This window comes from Lupinus angustifolius, chromosome LG19 (assembly GCF_001865875.1).
Source record: "Lupinus angustifolius cultivar Tanjil chromosome LG19, LupAngTanjil_v1.0, whole genome shotgun sequence".
NCBI classification, from domain to species: Eukaryota; Viridiplantae; Streptophyta; class Magnoliopsida; order Fabales; family Fabaceae; genus Lupinus; species Lupinus angustifolius.
In genome coordinates this window covers 3,312,775-3,318,811 of record NC_032027.1, presented here as the reverse complement: position 1 = coordinate 3,318,811, position 6,037 = coordinate 3,312,775, and positions in this window count along the sequence as shown.

Genomic DNA, 6,037 nt, shown 5'->3' with positions numbered 1-6,037 from the left:
AACTACTTCCATTTTTGTCAATGCTCCTCAAAACACCTGAAGATTTCACACCTTCTGCTAATGAACGAAGGTGAACTGGGGAGGGCGTAGGAGACACCTTAGAGTTCAAAGCCTGCCTCTGGAACCTCGGCGTGTTCACAATGACTTTAAACAGGCCAATCGATACATTAGACAGCTCTGACTTCAGCTTACACCCATCCACCACCCTCTTAAACCGAACAAACCCGAACTTCCTTCCCATCTTGTCTCGCTTGTGTGGAATGAACACATCCCCAACCGTTCCCCACTTAGAGAAAAACTTCCACATTTCCATCGTTCCATGAGACTCCGGAAAGTTTGTGAAGAAGAAAGAGATGGAATCATGAACAAGGTGGCTTAAGAAATTTCTAGACACTTCCTTTTTACGATGAAGTCCAGGATCAAGATTAGAGCCCCAAACTCTTTTTCTCTCTCTCACTCTCACTCACTCTCATCACTGCTATTTTTTTGGCAGCCTACCTGCAATATATAATCAACATGCTTGTGAGTAATGCAACCATATTTTAAGTGTCATTTGGTGAAAAATAAAAAACAAAATATTATTATTGATCATTGTTTTTCCCTTTGCGACCTTTGACTTTAAATAACTCATCTACTTACAAAATTTAGATAAACATGTATAAAATGGAGCATGTGATTAATGTTGCATAAGAGTAACTTAGTAAAAGATTCTAAGAATCATTAAAGTGTAACATACAGGAAGGTTTGTTAATGTATGTAAACCATATAGCGTAACGGAAACAAGATCATGTGCTCTGGCTGCTTCAATCTCAGTCGAATATCCACCTTCCAATGCAGAAAAAAACAACAAATATATATTATAGTATATTTTTTCAACAAAAAAGGAAAGAAAGAAGAAAATAATATTATAAAGTATCAGCGATATATAAACAACATGCTTGTGAGTAATGCAACCATATTTTAAGTGTCATTTGGTGAAAAATAAAAAACAAAATATTATTATTGATCATTGTTTTTCCCTTATTGACCATTTACTTTAAATAACTCATCTACTCATAAAATTTAGATAAACTTGTATAAAATGGAGCATGTGATTAATGTTTAATAAGAGTAACTTAGTAAAAGATTCTAAGAATCAATATATAGTGTAACATACAGTAAGGTTTGTTAATGTATGTAAGCCATATAGCCTAATGGAAACAAGATCATGTGCTCTGGCTGTTTCAATCTCAGTCGAATATCCACCTTCCAATGCAGAAAAAAACAACAAATATATATTATAGTATATTTTTTCAACAAAAAAGGAAAGAAAGAAGAAAATAATATTATAAAGTATCAGAAACAAAACTACTATTCTTTTCAATTAGTCTAATTGTCCCAAGAGTATTTTTTATCACGAATCAATATTTAAACTAAATATTTAAATTGAGACAAAATAGGTACTTACCTATATACACTGCAATAGTTGAAAAATATCGAGCCACCCAAGTAAATATAAAATAGTCAGTGAATTGTTCAGGGGTAGCAAATGGTAGCAAATAAATCCATAAATTGTTGAAATGCTATATATATATATATAAGAGAGATTATTATTTGAACCTGTCTTTCCGATTGAGGTGGTGATGTTATTCCACATAAATGCTTCAAAACGGTCATCATTAACCCTATATCAAGATTAATTATATCAGCAATGAAAATGATAGAGTATGAACTAAATCAATTGCTAGAAAATACTGGTTTAACACTATAATTTGCACACAAAATTTTACACCTGTTAAAATTTTACACCCTATAATTTGAGCTCATATTCTAAAGTAAATTTGCATTGATTTAAACCAAATAATGTTAATATTAAGAGAATAATCAAACTTACTTGATAACTCCTCGATAGATAGATCTCTTCGAACTAGATCTTACCGAAGCCATTCTACTATCCCCAATACCACTTTCTGTCTTCTCACTCCTGAAATAATCACTAATAATAAGAAAATATCGAATATAAGTATAAGAAGTATTAAATTAAATTACAATAGAGGGCATGTAAATACATTGTAAAACGTTGTTGTTGTTCATGTGACACCATGTTGGTTTGACCTAGACATTCTTTTATATGTTTATCATCTATTGATGCATCCAATATACTAGAGATTGATGATGAAGTTACTGAAATAGACGAGGGTACGCAAAATTCATCACATTCGAATGAATATACGATACATTTATCTCCCAACCTTAGTTGATTTCGAAATTCTGGAGTCCATAGATGTTTGGGTAATAAGTTTTCTAGACTACGATTATAAGGCATGCTTAGAGAGTAGTAAGTAACACATGAAAAATTTTAATTTTGGGAAATCTATGAATTTTGCACCAATTGATTTATGCAAACTCTATGATGAGGTGAGTGAATTTCTCCATAGTATAAATAGTGCTGAAGATATTGATTTAACCCAACAAATTATAAACAAATAATGCTGAAAATAACAAAGTTGGGCATATCAAAGTAAAACACGTTTCAACAACATTTTTTGGTTGGTAGGCTCAATGAGGTTAATCAGGACTTTTTTGCTATTGGAAGTCTTTATAGAAAACAAATTTAATTTTTTCTATAATAAAAAAAGGGTGATATTAATGATTTATTTTTAGTGAAATGAATAATAAATCTTATAGTAACTATACTAACTACCCTTGAGTTTTAGTGAAATTATCTAAATTACCACTCCATTTTTTACACCTACAAAACCCATAATTTTTATACATATATTATACTGAGTACCCCTAAATAATTCCTTATAAACTTATTTTTTAAACATACTAAATAAAATTTAAATCAAATATTATATAATATTCATTAATTCATCTAAACCAAATATTATATTATATTATATTTATAAATTTATTTTTGGGAAGAAAAAATATATGCACATCTAGATACGCAAAAATACATGTAACATATATAATATTAATAGTTATGATTGAGGACGAGTATCATAATACCAATTTTGTATGCACCCACGTATTCATAAATTAATCTTTTGGTAGTTAATATATATATTATAGTTTTTCTATTACTTTGAAATTATATATAATTTGTTTTATATTGGTTCACATTCTTGTCCACTGAAGGCTACATCCAGTACTCTTGCAACACAAGAGATTTTTCACTAAATATTATGAGTTGTAATTACAATATATCACCATGAGATCTCTATGTACCCTATACACTCACTAATACTTATCACATTGGAAAACACCTTTCCAAATAACTCTATCCTTTTTAAGTCCCATTTTTTAGAAATTTTTGTTCTTATTTAAATATTGTTTTCAAAGTTCAAGGTAATATTCATTAATTACTTATTTATCAATTATATCTCTACCTCATTTTGTGTGGAGAGAAAATAATTTTGGAGAGAGGAATGAAGAACGATATAATAGGAAAAACAATAACAAGTCATAGTACTATTAAGTGAGTTTGACTATATAAATCAACAATGATATTTTATCATAAATTATATCTATTGACAATGTATTAATATCTAAATATCACATAGCTAATTATTATGCCTATGATTTTTTCTTAGTCCCCTATATATTGCAAAATTGGTCTAACCTTCATTTAATATATTCTCCTTAATATGGTTGTTAATAGTACCCTCTATATATGCCTAAATAACTCGAGACGTGATCCTATCATCTTTTCTATAATAAGCATTATACATTATTTATTGTTATCTCTCTTATATTGAGTTTATTTTTTTATGATGTTTTATTGTCAAACATTCACCAGTACTCAATTTAAAACCAGAAGGGTTTTGATTATTGTTGCCACTAAAAGTGGACACTATTGAGTTGCTGAGTGTAAGTTTCAATGGTTGTGATTCAAAGAAAGTGTTGCTTGGTGATGATAAAGCTTCACTAGTGACTTTATTTGTAAGAATATCAGGATATGTTGGTACCTTTTTTGCAGTTGGTGACTTTGCATTACTATATAAGATACTCTTTATGTCATAACTATTCAACTCAAAGTTGATAATTGCATCCGTGCCCTTGAATTTTAGTAGATCAATATCATGGGCTCTTGCAGCATCCTCAGCGGTATCTGATTGTTGAATTACACAAAAATTTGGTCTTATGTTAGAGTCTTAAACTATGATTTAAATTATTTTAATATGGAAAACATTGTATATAGTGAATGAAGAAGCGTTTTTGTGTTCAAAGGATTTGTATTTTTGTTATATAATATATTATTTAATTATTATAAAAGTGTGGAATGAGAGATATACACAAGTTTTTTTAATTAATAAAATGAACGAAAATTAATGAATTTAGTCTATAACTTTTATGTATATTTCTTTATTCTTAGTATGACATTTATGTGCAATACATACATACTTAAAAGCGTTTAGTAATCAATTAACACAATGACACTTTCCAAATTATACAATACGAAAAAAAAACAATATGCAGTAACAATGTATAAAATAATAACAATATATAAGTTTTATACATTGTCACCTTATCATCGACTATTATATTTAATAATCATTGACTTTTCAAAAAAACTAATCCAAATGAATAGTAAATAATATAGTGATTGTGTATAAATCTTTACACTCGTAATATTGAGATATTAGACTCATTAAACAAACGCATATAACAAATGTAGTGACATTTCTCGCTTATGTGCATAAATAATAAATAAGTAACTAATAATTGACATACATGTTGATGCTAAGAGAGTTAGCCTCATATGCCTGTAGATATTTCCAGGTCGAATTGTCTCCAGTTGAGGATACATGTAAGAAACAAAAAGATATAGAATAAAAAACACATTGAATTTTAATCTAATAAAATAATTTAATGTATTAATAGTTTTTAATTAAAAGCAAAAGTTTTCCAATACACTTGCCAATTTTATAAGGGGGCATATAGTGACAAGTGTTCTAAATACAATGAATCTTTTAAATAGATGTATTTTTTATTTGTCTTTTTTGTATTACCAAAGATATCTTTTACTTTTTTGAATAATGAACTAATATCTTTCACGGTAGGGTGTGTGATTGTCATCTCAATAAATGTTACTCACAGAAATCAAATCATTAATTTTTTAGGTCCTTCTATAGATATAATTTGACCTTATATTACTAAACTAACGTCATATTAATATTATTTTTGTTTAAATTTAACTTTTAAAGTCTTAATTATTTATTGGGCTACATATTTCCATCTTTTTGAAAGAAAAATATACCTAGACCCTTCTAGTAGTATTAGAAAAGATACACACGTACCACCATACATGACTACCCAAGAAATTTAGGTTGTGAGGAAAGACATAAAATTATGACATAATATATGAGACTCTCATAATAATATTTGGAGAGAGGGGTATGTAAATAAAGTCTTACCCAAGAAACAAAATTATTCCAAGGATTTGAACTTATAATTTTATTGATACTACACAACAACCTTATACATGCCCACAACACAATACTCAACATTACATATACATGCATAAATGTATAGCATTCAAAAATACAGGTGTATTTAAATGAGAATAAAATAGATTTTTATTTATTTAGATATTTAATTAATAATCAATATTTATATTTACTAAAATAAGTAGTTAGTAAATGATAAACTAAAGATTATATATTTAATGAAAATATTATACATTTAATGAAATAACAAGCATATAAACATCTATCAATACTATAGTGAGAGTATATATTTTGTTTGACAATGTCACTCCATGTGCTATGAGCCGTGATTGGTTAAAATAAATGTATTTAAGTTAAAAGTTTAATTATTAAATATTTTATGACACATGGAGTGACACAAATTACGAGATAGAATATATGCTCTCATATAGTGAGTATGACATTGAGAAACTTTTGACAATATCACTATCCCTAATCTACTTCATATTTAAATTTTGATATTTATTATAAACTATCTTTGTTTAATATTATTATAGACTTATTCCTTATAAACGTATTTTTTAAATATACTAAAAAAAATTTAAATCAAATCTTATGTAATA